This window comes from Euprymna scolopes, chromosome 33 (genome assembly GCF_053919585.1).
Source record: "Euprymna scolopes isolate OS-2025 chromosome 33, ASM5391958v1, whole genome shotgun sequence".
Classification (NCBI taxonomy): Eukaryota; Metazoa; Mollusca; class Cephalopoda; order Sepiida; family Sepiolidae; genus Euprymna; species Euprymna scolopes.
In genome coordinates this window covers 77,847,053-77,860,883 of record NC_136514.1, presented here as the reverse complement: position 1 = coordinate 77,860,883, position 13,831 = coordinate 77,847,053, and the positions used below count along the sequence as shown (strand labels likewise).

Here is a 13,831-nt window from a genome sequence, read left to right as displayed (position 1 = left end):
GTGACAAGAGGATCCCTGTTAGGGATCGCTCAGGGTTCACATTACTACAAGTGATGAGAGTCGAACCGAGTCACAAAATCAACCATGACACCGTTGGCTTGCGTTTTTACCTCAGGGTACCAGCAATCAACACATAAATTGTAGGAAATAAATTACCAATAAATACTATGTCAGCGGACACGCATAATAAACAGCCAGAGTATATACAACGACAGGAAGTCAGAATGTTGCTTTTTGCGCTTAGGCTGATCATTTTAAAAAATATTTCTTAACATAGTATCAACTTTCATTTTATAATAGGCTTATTAGGATGATATTTTAATAATTATAAATATATATATTAACAATTATTTTTATTAATACACACACCTATATATATCTATATATGTATGCATTTATACATGTATATATGTCTTTATATATATATATATATATATATATATAATGAGGATTTGTCTGAGGACAGTTTTCAACCTATATACTCCACGATTTTTGATATACAGACTTGAAATTTGAGATATAGGGTATTCAGATATGTGGAAAACTTTTTAATTGGTTCTTATCTGAACAAAAGAGCTGCTAAAGAGTCCGAATTAAAATGGTACTTGGGAGTCATCGGGTATTTATCTGTTTGTCAACTGTTTTACGAATGCACATGCGCGACACGGGAAATATAACAGCTTCTTTATTTTAAGAATAAATTGGTTTTAAAACACTTGGTAAAGATTATGTCATTCTAGTCTTATGGGTATCGTACTTGACGTGCTGTCAAGGTTTTGGTTTTGATTTCAGTTCGAGTATTTTTTTTTTTACTTACAAAAAGTGAACTGGTTAGAAAAATATAATACATGCATGCACATGTAAGTTTCTGTAATAATTAAATATGATATTTCTGCGTATGTTACGATCGGGCAACACCGGGCGGCTTGCTAGTCTATATATCTATAAAAGTGAAAATTTGTGCATATGTGAAGACACTTCTCAGCCTACAGAGTAGGGCAATACATTTTCTCGTCCAAGCAAATACAACATGATACAATTACCATTTAATGAAAACCGTTTTTTACTTTGTTGCAGACTATCTACTAGTTGCCCAGTTGTGTACAAATCTCAAAAGCCTTATAACATGTCTGATAGTGACACAATTTTCAACGAGCGAGATCGGAGATGCGCCGTTCTACAACTCATGCTCTTTACCGATCCAAGTTATGAAAACAAGCCCATTACACGCATCATCAAAATGCATAGCCGGATTGCTACGAATAAGAGGGACGTTCCCAGGGTGATAAAAACAAAGTTTCTGGCCACAGTTATGCTATTTGTGGTGGATTCAAGTAAGGGCCATATGATGCCACATCACATTTTCGACGTCGGCTTGAAAATCAGCACCAAACTGTACTTGGATATGCGAAAGACTGTGGTGATCGCCTGCTGCAATAAGTTGGTGGCTGACAGACCTATGGTTTGGCAGCATGACTCAGCGCTAGCGCACAAATCCAAAAAGACTCAAGCATTTTATTGTCATGGATATTTTTCTAAGCAAAACATTTCTAATTTTTCTAAAGAGTATATGCATGAGAAGAGACGGTTTTGACATAATAATTACTGTCTTTTTCTGTGTAACAGAACGGATATGTTAAACTGTACCGAAATAAGAGTTGTTTTGCTTGTAAAAAGAAATATTTGGAGTGGAATATAATTATATTGTCATTTTTTATATATGCTCTGTTATTATATTAAGGATGCATTGAGCTCTTAAACAAAAAGGACAACTATAGGCAAAAAGTTGACTATAATTAAAAAAACATTTTACCCCAAAACATATATATATATATATATATATATATATATATATATATATATATATATATATATATATATGTGTGTGTGTGTGTGTGTGTGTGTGTGTGTGTGTATTGGTGATTGGGCGATTCCAATAGTTTTACCAATTCCGATACAATTACCAATTCCGTGCTAAATTCCCGATTGCGATTCAATTACGAGACATTGATGAACACATAATACGGTTTGTTCCTTTTTATTTCTCTATTTTGTCGGAATACTATTTCCATTATTTTCATCATATATATATATATATATATATATATATATATATATGTATATATATAGTAAGTTATAAAAATATATATGGAAATTAAGCTACACAAAATATTTCGCGTTTCATTCTTGTGAGGCTTCTGAGAATGAAACGCGTAATATTCTGGGTAGCTTAGTTGCCATATATAATTTTATAACTTACTACCTAGCTCTACCTATGTATTGAGCACTGTTTAAGTAAATATTAAAAATTTACGCATAAATTAAACCTTCGTATATTAATTTGTGTGATTAAATTTATGTATGTATATATATATATATATATATATATATATATATATATATATATATATATATATATACACGTTCACGTACACTTTTTCATGATAAAGCTAGAACCCAGAATTAGATGGAACCGAGCATTTGCATCGACAACGGACAACGCCAGACCCAAAGTGGGTATCGATGTATTCCATCTCGTCAGTGATGTGGTCCGAATTAGGTGCGAACCCAGGTCATCGCATGTATGAAGTGTGCAATACTGACGACCTAACCATATGCACTACGGCACAATCTATTTGCTATGCCCCGATTTTAATTCATATTTTTATCTAGTTCTACATTCTACTATGTAACAAGTAACACTTCATACGTGCGACGACCTGAGTTTGTGCCTATGTCGGAGCACATCACTGATGAGATGCAGTACATCGAAACCAACTTTGGATCTGGCGTTGTCCTTTGTCTATGCAGTTGCTCGATTCTATCTAATTCTGGGTTCTTGCTTTATCATGAAAAAGTGTATGTGAACTGGTATTTATATATATCTACCTCTTTTTAATGTCTAATATATATATATATATATATATATATATATATATATATATATATGCAGAGAGTGAGAGAGAGAGAGTGAGAAAGAGAGAGAGGGGGAAAGGCTACAGAGCCGGGAGAAATGCTTTGATCGCAGCTGAAGTACAGATACATTTTTTTAATGACCACATGTTTATCCGACCTAAGGCTTGACCCTACGAATGAGGTCAACCTCGTGCAGATTATTTGCGTATCAAATATGTACGTTGCATTTTTTATGTTTTTTTTTTACCTCCTGAGATTTTAAATGAACCTGGAATTATTTTTGGAAATCTTTACGTGAAGGAAACGGAGGAATATCCGTTCGTTTTCAATTGTCGTTATCATCATCTCTGCGTTATTATCTCCCCGGTTTCCATCTCTGAACTTTAACACACACACACACACACATACATATATATATATATATATATATATATATATATATATATATATATATATATATATATAACGAACCAATGTAACGTGTCGCCCCCTCATACTTATCCGTTCTTCGTCGTGGTTGTTCATCGGGTTTACAAGAATGTGATTGAAACGGTTGTTATTTTTATACTCTTCTTTCATATTCAATTGTAAGTGCAAGAAATCGAATGCGATTGAATTGCACTGAACTAGCAGAGGATATATTGATTGGCAAGAAGCACTTTTTGCAGACTCTTCGGCGACCAGACACACAGACTACAAATTGTCTTACAACATCGTTTCTCATTTATGCTCAAGGGTCGGCCGTTAGTATCCGCGTTTCAGACCATAACGCTTAATCTTTTTAATGCTTTACATACATCTCCTCCTTCCTCTTTCTCTCTCTCCCCTCTCTCTCTCTCTCTCTCTCTCTCTCTCTCTATATATATATATATATATATATATATATATATATATATATATATTACAAAAGATCAGAATAACATCCAAACAAATAATTATCCCTTTTTAGTCTCTGCTGATCCAATATCTAGTATGCTCTCTCTCTCTCTCTCTCTCTCTCTCTCTCTCACTATATATATATATATATATACGAAAAAGGTGTATGCCTAGCCGCACTGATGAGTTGTGATACAACGAAACAGTACTGTATGTGGATGACTATATATATATATATATATATAGATATAGATATAGATATAGTAAGAGAGAGATAGATAGAGAGAGAGAAAGAGAGAGAGAGAGTACAGTAAAATATTAGATCAGCAGGAACTAAAGAGAGTCAATCATGTGTTTTGATTCGAAATAGATGATACTGATGTTATGCTGATCTTCTGTAATATATATATATATATATATATATATATATATATATATATATATATATATATATATATATATAAGCAAAAATGTGTGTGGACACAAGAAACAGTTTGGATTGGCTAATCTAAAAATCAAAACTCCTCATAAACGATGATACTAATCATCTTAATTTCAGCATCAAATGAAAGGCAATAATTTATTGTTAATCTGACGGGGGTATTTTTTCTAAGTGAACATTTACAAAAATAAAATTAAACGAAATTACCCCAAAATACATTGTATATACGAAAGTTGCCATTTCCATCCAAATCTTACGTCTGATTTCTATAGAAACACACCCGCACGCACATATACGCGCACTGACTGCTTGCTTAAATTATTTATGGATTTAAGAAATATTATTTTTTATTTGGAACTTCTCTTGTATTTAATATCTTTTTTACATTTAAAACTTTTTTTAAACTGGCTTTTTTAATTAAATAATTACCGTAAAATTTCAAGCAATAACAAATTCTTTAAAAAAATTCTTCACACGTCTGTTTTCTATTTTAAAAGACAAAAATTGTTTCTTTTTGTCGATTAATTTATTTTTTCTTCGTTTACATAGCTTTAGTAACCGAAGAAATAATAAATTTATCGACAAAAATAAATAAGTAATTTTTTAAATGCATATAAAGCAGAAATCTAGCGTGCAATATTTTTTTTATTGTGTATTATTGTCTGAAATTATTTCTTTTGTTGAAATAATTAATTATATCACATTTTCCTTGCATGAAACTTTTCCTTTTAGCTGGTTTGCTAGGACGGTCAAATTCATATTGCTGGTATCGATAATTTACAAAAATTCCTTAATTGATATAGAAATTGTATATATATATATATATATATATATATATATATATATATATATATATATATATATATGTATATATGTGTGTGCATGCATATATATATATATGCATACATATATATATGTATAAATATAAATATATATATATATATATATATATGTGTGTGTGTGTGTGTGTGTGTGTGTGTGTAATAATATATAAATTTATAAATATACTAGCATTTCAGCCCGGCGTTGCACGGGTGTTTGGAGGTGTATGCTGAGCAAAACCAAAAAAAACAAAAAAAAAAATGTTAAATTTTTTAAACTTTGACCTCTATTATAACCCCTTAAAACATATTGTTTTGGGCTCAGATCAAGTTATATATTTAGATATATGTCCAAGGAACCTATATCTAAAATTTCAAGTGTTTAGACCCAAAATTGTCGGAGGAGTTAGGAAGAGTTCTCAAAGGTCAAATCGTTGAACTTTGACCCTTAAAAAGCCAAATTTCTGGCCAAAAAACGATCAAATCAATTTTCCGAAATCTCAGTACTCTTTATCTCAAATTTCGAGTCTGTAGACTTATAATTAACTGAGTTATTGCGAAGGAAAATGTACACAGACACACAGACACAGACACACAGACACGTTGACTTATATATATATATATATATATATATATATATATATATATATATATATATATATACCGTTCAGACATTGTGTAGACATGAGATGTCGAGACGTGTATGTAATGACATTTTATAACACAGATATATAGACATATAATACAATTCAATTTACCTTTTTGTAGAATCATAAGACAAGACAACGTTTTATAAAACACATGATGGGTTTATTTCGTCACGACCGACCGTGGTTTTCATCATCAAGAATACAAAGCTTCACATTTTAGCCAGTTTTTCGGTATTTGTCGTCTGAAGGATCGAGCTCCAAACGATACTGATCTTATGAAAATCCGTCACATCTGTAAAAAGTTTTAGGCAGAAATGCAAATATACATGTATATATTGATAGCTCATATTTTCAACTAAACCGATTAAAAAGCTTGACCTATCTCTGAATACCCTTTATGCAAAATTTCAAATGAAAAATGTCTGAGTAATTTGGTAGAGACCGCAGAGGTCAATTTTTTTTAAAAATATTACTCCTATTCTGACCCCTTAACATTTATCGTTTTGGGCTCAAATCAGGTTATTAGGTTAGATACATGTCCAAGGAACCTATATCTAAAAGTTCAAGTGTTTAGACCCAAAATTGGCGGAGGAGTTCAGTAGAGTTCTCAAAGGTAAAATCGTCAAATTTTGACCACTTAACAGTCAAATTTCTGGCCGATAGCAGATTACAAAGATTTTCGCAAATCTCAGTACCCTGTATATCAAATTTCGAGTCTGTAGACTAAAAATTGACAGAGTTATTGTGCAAGGAAATGTAAACAGACACACAGACACACACAGACACGTTAACTTTTATAGATATACTAGCATGGGTGCCCGGCGTTGCCCTGGTGTTTGGAGGTGTATGCTGACAAAAAAAAGGTCATTTTTTTTAAATATGACCCCTATCATTACTCCTTAACATTTATTTTTTTGGGGCTTAAATCAAGTTATTAAGTTAGATCCAAGTCCAAGGAACCTATATCTAAAATTCCAAGTGTTTAGACCCCAAACTCTCGGATGAGTTTGGTAGAATTCTCAAAGGCTTAATCGTTGAACTTTGACCACTTAGCAGCCAAATTTCTGTCCGAAAACCAATCACAAAGATTTTCCCAAATCTCAGTAGCCTGTATATCGAATTTCGAGTATGTAGACTAAAAATTGACAAAGTTATATGGAAACAATTCTTTGTTTACTGTAAATATTTTCCGCAAATATTATGTAAGTATAAATCGTATAGAATATCTGCATGCGTATAATTAAACGTAATAGTTAACTAAAGATGATCATCCCATAAGAAAACCGAAAAAACAAATAGGGAATTAATTAAACTGAATGTTTAAAAGAATATGCAAATTAGCTAGATCCCTCATCAACCACACCAGAATCTCCCTTATCACCTGCTGGAGTGACACGCCCGCTACTTTGAATTCTCGATTTTGATCTAGGTCCACTTGCATCATCAGAATTATCATCACTTTCTCCTTCATCGATATATTCATCATTACTTGATTCGTGAAGCTCTTTGATCTTGCTCTTTTACCTGTCGAAATGCTTGGTTCGTCACTAGCTCGCTTTATGGCTACTTTAGTCTACAAAACAATGCACAACTCCCCAAAACAAGGGAAGTCATTTGCAGAAAGTTAGGCTTGTGCTAAATCGAAGCTAATCAGCGATTGGGTAGCTATTTTTAGCTCCGTGACGACACAAAAAAAGAACACGTGGTCGGAAAAATACCAGTTTAGTGGTAACTCGGTATATAACATTTTTGGAAATTACCCGTATATCGGTAACTCGCTCTTGTAGGGTTAAGTTTAATTTTGTAGGGTCAGTATGAATGTTTTTATTTGTTTATTTATTTGTATATTTATAATTTTATTTATATTTTAAATAGCGGCTGCGCCGCGTCGGCACACACGATTCCTAGTCAAACACAAAATCGAGTCCACTCAACATCAAGTACACTCAACATCGAATTACCATCAATGCTTTCCCTGTGAACTCGGAGAATAGGAAATTCCCATATGCACGAATCAAAATCACTGAAAAAACAAAAATACCCTAATAATGAACAATGAGTAAACGTTGGATGAACTGATAGTTAAAATTATTATGAACTTACCAGGATTCGAACCTGAAATCTTCTGATCCGTAGTCAGACGCGTTATCCATTGTGCCACAAGTCCTGTCCGCAGACCGAAAGATGTTTTTTTTTTTTTTTACACTGTGATACTTATAAAAGGCCCGGAAGCCACTCAGGGATAAGGGTTATTGCAAGTACATTACGTTAGTGTGGAGATTTGATGAAGTGTTTACTTAAGGGGGCGGTTCATTAGGAATTTGTTAACATTGGACTTGAAGACATCCAAGTTGTAGTCAGGTGGGAAGCAGGCAGACGGAACAGAGTTACACAGGCGTGCAGTTCTAAGAAAGAAGCTTTGTTCATGGAATCCGTGTTTTGATTTAGGCACAGATATAGAGTGGGGGAAAATTTTCACAGTGGATTCAGCTAGACGGGTGTTTTTTCGCGAAAGATTGGCGAGGGGGGCCAGAGATTGGAGTTCAGACGAGCACCTGCCATGGAAATAACGATAAAACAAGGACAGGCTCGCAACGTCTCTTCTGTGGGAGAGAGGTTGCAGGGTAGAGAAAAGGGCATCCCCCACTAAGCCACGAAGTTTATTTTGTACTCTGTCAAGGCAGGATAGGCTACTTTTAGCAGCTCCTACCCAGATATGGCAACACTATTCCATCCTTGGACATACTCGGCTTTTATACAGATAGAGAATTGCATCAGTAGTGAGATATCTTCTGGAGCGGTAGAAGGATCCCACCATCTTTCCAGCGACCATGGCAACAGACTTGATGTACGTGTTCCATTTCAGATCAGGAGTAAAGGTCAAACCCAGAAGCTTGTCAAAACACGGGGCCTCACCCAAACGAGAGCCATCCATTTCAATTGATGCCAGATGGGGATCAGAGCGTTGATGATGTAAGGATAGGAGTTTGGTTTTGGATGCATTAAAGGTAACCAGCCACATCTTCCCCCACTGAACCACGCGCTCAAGATCAGAGGAGAGAGAATCAGAGAGAACTATATCATTTACAGCCTTTGATGTGTAGATGGTCGTGTTATCAGCATAGATGTCAACGAATGATTTAAGTATGTGTTTAGGGAGGTCATTTATGTAGATCAGGAAGAGAGTTGGGCCCAGGATTGACCCCTGAGGGACTCCAGCATTTATATTGCAGGCCTCCGATTTTTGTCCATCTACAACTACTCTTATGAGCCTATCGTAGAGAAATGATTTAACGATTGAAAAAACATTTCCAGTTATACCGTAGCTGAAAATCTTGTGAAGTAGACCCTTATGCCATACCTTGTCGAAGGCCTTTGATATGTCAAGAGCAATTGCCCTAGAAAGGAAGCCTTTGTCCAGAAAATTCACTAATCCTGTGGGATATAACCGTCAGCACATCTGCGGTAGATCTTGCAGAGCAGAAACCATATTGTGTGTCACTAAGAAAGATATTCCTGCTGAGGTGGTTGACTATTTCTCTATTTAATATGGATTCCAGCAACTTACTCATAACACACAGGAGACTTATTGGTCTGTACTGAGAGGGAGATGACTTATCATCTGAATTCTTAAATACAGGGTAAACTGATGAGGTCTTCCTGGGAGTCGGAAAGCACTTCTCCTTAAGGCAGCGCTTAAATAGTTTCGTAAGTATAGGAGCAAATTCTAGTTGAAGCTTTTTTAACACTATAATTGGGATGCCATCAGGGCCAGTTGCTTTACTGGAATCTAGGTTCTTGATTAGCTTGGCGACCTCCTACACGGATATTTGTATGTTACCTAGCTTGTTCTGTGTTATAGGAGGAAATATGGGGAGTTGATGGCCTTCGTCGCATAGGGTAGAATTAGCTGCAAAGTTCTTTGCAAATAGTTTGGCCTTGTCTGACGCTGACGAGATGACCTCTGGTCCATTGATAATGGTTGGGATAGAACGCACACTTCTGTTCAGGATCCTATTTGCTATTTGCCAAAACTGGTGGGAACCAAGCCGCTGATCAGCTACCTTGGATTTAACAGACTGGGCATATAGCTCTCTTGCATTTTTTATTACTCTTTTACAGTGGTTGCTGGCTGTCCTGAAAGCAGTTTTAGTCTCAGTGCATCGATTACGTTGGTAGCTGTGGAAAAAGGGATTTCAGTGCGCGATAGCAGCAGCACATTCTGGGGAGAACCATGGCTGGCTGTTAGGTTTTTGTTGGAATTTTTTAGATGGTATGAATTGGTCTATGCCTACAATTAACCATTCGATCAGATCTGATACTATAGAGGACACTTCCTTTTTAAACATGGAGTGCAGAGGTAAATCAGATATGAATGTACGGAAGCTATCCCAGTCAGCCATAGAGTATTGGTATACACTACGGTGGAGGGGTACGTCTGGGGGCTTCTTACATTTCGTTTTTATTTTAACTGATACGACGGAGTGGTCGGAGGATCCTAGAGGAGAATGAACGGAGCATGAACATAGCTCAGGGGAAGTTGAGAGAAAAAGGTCTAGGAGGCTTGCATATTGACCGGGTGTATCGGGCACACGGGTGGGTTCGCGAACAATCTGAGTGAGGTCATAAGCAATGGCAAAATCATGACAAAACCTCCCCTCATCATCTGTCTTATTTGAATGGGTCAGCCATTCCACGTTATGGACGTTGAAGTCACCACAGATGTGGATGTTAGCCGAGGGATGTGAAGACAGTATGTGGTCTATTTTCTCAGATATGCTCTTAAAGATAGTAACTCCGCTGTTGTGGGGCCTATAGAGGGCAAATATAAATGCAGTGGTGTTAGCAAGTGCAACCCTGAAGCACATATAGGGTAAATTAGGATCTTCTCTAGAGATATTCCTGCCACACGGGAAGCCATCCTTAATGTAGGCACATATTCCATGCCCATACAGTGCTAAATTCCGTTGACATGGGCAAGTAGCTTTTTCGGTAATTGCACGAAACGGCCCCCAAACCCTTATTTCGGGCTTTTTGTGTGATTCGGCGTTGTTACGAAGTATATATGGATAAGGACAATCTAGGGACTCACACCTGTCAGGGGAAAAATATTTTTTCAATTTGGTGCATTCGTTCGAAAGTTTTATTGGCACACACACACACACACAAATAAATAAATAAATAAACATTTAGAATTTTGTTAATAGTATAGATTTACTTCATTTTCTGCGTTCTGGCTTAATCAGTTGGTTTAGTTTATCCAGTGAAGAAGAGAAAACTTTGCTTAGATGAACGTTTATTTGCTGTTAACGTTACAACTTAATCAAGTTACTTTACCATTTCTTTATTATTATTATTATTATTATTATTATTATTATTATTATTATTATTATTATTATTATTATCATCATCATTATTATTATTATTATTATTATTTGTATGAATAGATTAATAAATTTGAGGGGGTGTTTCACTTGCACTTTTTTGTAACGTTTTCCTAAAATAAAGAAAATGTTCTCTTTCTAGCATCTTTGTAGCTCGTCGGTATTAGTTCATCGATCTAGAAGTCTGTCTCAACTGTTGACGTTTTATTGAATTGAAGAAACATACTCGTCTTGCAGGCATCTACTTTTTATTTATTTATTTTTTTAATGGCCTGTAGTCTTTGATCTTTTCTTAAGTGTGTGAATGCTAATGAATACTAAAGCAAAAACCTATTGGTCACCAACTACCAACATTTCTACTTCGTTCTCCCTTCCTTTCATCTCTCTCTTCCTCTTTGTCGTCCTTCATACTCTTTTTCTCTGTCTCTGTCTGTCTGTCTCTCTATCTCTCTGTCTCTCTCTCCCTCTCCCTCTCTCTCTCTTAGCCTTTTTATAATTCTTTGCTCTCTTGTCAGCTTTCTGTCTATCTTTCTCCGTAAAGTCGCCCTCTCTATATTTTCTCTAGTATCTGTTTTATTTTTCCTTTTCATCTCTTTCCCCTGATTTTTCTTCCTTACTCTTCTATGTGTGATGTTTAGTCTTCATTCCAACTCTCACACACTATTCTATTCGTAGAATGGTTTCCGGTATAATGGAATTTCTACAGTAAAAAAATGGGATTTCACAGCCTGCCTTAGGATATTTAAACCAGGGGGCACAAGTGTAATTGGTTTCTTTCAACATATTTGATTATCATTACATCTTTACTGTATTTATATTGTCATTATTTTCCTAGCAGATATCACACGGTGGTGGAGGTTGTAGGTGTAAGAGATAGTATTTTCTCTTTTCTTGTAACAAATTACAATGAAATTTCTTTCTTTCTTTAACAGAATGTGTTGTATAGGGGTTCATGTAATACAGGGATTACGAAAATTCTGATTAATACGAACTGGATGATATGATACAACAGTTCTTATACACATATAGAGGAAGGTGATACTTCACTTACAATGATGGGGGGACACATAATACTTGGAAGGGTTACACAAGAGTTTTTTACAAGATGATAATAAAAACACATTTACTTTTTCTGTTTTAAAGAATGACGAAACAGTTACAAACAGAGTTGGTTTCTTTGTTCTTCAATCGACCCTTTGGTGACGTCAGGAATTAAAACTTGGATCTACATGGTCGAATGTCCTCTCTTAGCTTCTAAGGTGCTCTCCTCTCCAACTGACTCTCTCTCATAAACTCTCGACTTTCAACTCTAACTCATCAAACTGACTTTTAACATCGAACCCTTAGATTCCTGTATTGAGAAATCTCCTTTGTTTATGACGTCAGAAGTATGTTTACAAACGTGACTATATCACGTTTTCTCCAACACACTTTTGAAAAACAAAGAATCCTCAATTCTAATTCTAACCTATTTTTAAACAATATATTCTAAATCGCATTGTGCATTCTTTTAACTGACATATTCATTATCTAGATTTCTAAAAGAATGGACAATCGACTCTTTTTCCGACATAATATTTATTTATTTCTAATAGAATTAACAATGGACTTAATTTCTATCATTCCAGTTTCCATTATTATCTTTAACACTTGCCTACAGAGTTCGATTCTAGCCTTATTCTAATATCATTTTCACTTATGTAGTATGCCTTCTTACATGAGAAGGGGACAGCCCTTTCATGTAACAAATGGTCATTACTGACAAGCCTTGGAACTTTCCGCGAATCGTCGCAATTAACTAGGTTTCTGCGCCAGTCTGATCAGCCCAGCCATGGTAAAGTTCGCGATGTTTTTCAAGTTGTCTGACATTCTTGTTTTTGATTTTCCACGTGCTCTGTTGCTCGTGGTTGTACCAAAGGGTAGATCTTTTGTTAGGCCGTCTGTTCTTGCCAGATGTCCTAAAAATCGCAATTCCCTGTCATTGATGTTGTCCAGCAGTCTTCGGCATGGCCCAGTCGTCTCCAGAATCTATTCGTTTATATGTTTGTCCCTCAGCTTACACGTAGAATCTACGGTAGAATCATAATGCAAACGCAACATTATTCCTATTGCTAACTTTCTTCAAGACTCAACATTCTACTCCGTAAAATGTTCAACCACTGATTATTATAACGTTTATTAGAAGTCTAATGCAATTCGAAATTGTGTTCTTAGTATTACACACAAAAAATTAGTATTTAGTTCTATTAGCATTATTAAATTTCATAAAATTTAATTTCTGACGAAACTTGTGGAATGATTAAATACATAGTATAATTAGATTGACATAAATGTTTTCGTTATACCACTTAAGTGAAACAATGTTGAGCCTGGTCAGTATAAGATAGGTCACCATATGAAAATGTCAGGCGCTGAATGTAGAAGGATCTGAACGTCTTTCTACAAGAACTAAAAAAAAACCAATGTCGTCACTTTCCCTGATAGGGATATACAAACGACTGCAGGCTGCTTTTGAATTTGATATTTCCATCGAAGGAAGTTGGTTTAACCCACCTAGGGTTAATGCTTGGGTATGGCAGAATACTGATTTAATAACACTCGGCCAACACCGAGTGATACGACTAGTGTTATTATCTATCTATATATATATAAAAGGCAAATGCCGCGCCCGCGTTTTTGTATGTCCAAGAAAGGCTTTTTTCGCCTGGGTTGCCGGGGGGTTACTGTCGTTTAGAAGTGTTT

At 35.3% G+C, this 13,831-nt stretch overlaps 1 non-coding gene across 1 annotated transcript; it reads right to left on the bottom strand.

Annotated features, from left to right (window-relative positions):
* Positions 1-7,799: 7,799 nt before the first annotated feature.
* Positions 7,800-7,872, bottom strand: Trnar-acg (transfer RNA arginine (anticodon ACG)). Its single transcript has one exon. It is a non-coding gene; the product is annotated as a tRNA-Arg (tRNA).
* Positions 7,873-13,831: the final 5,959 nt, after the last annotated feature.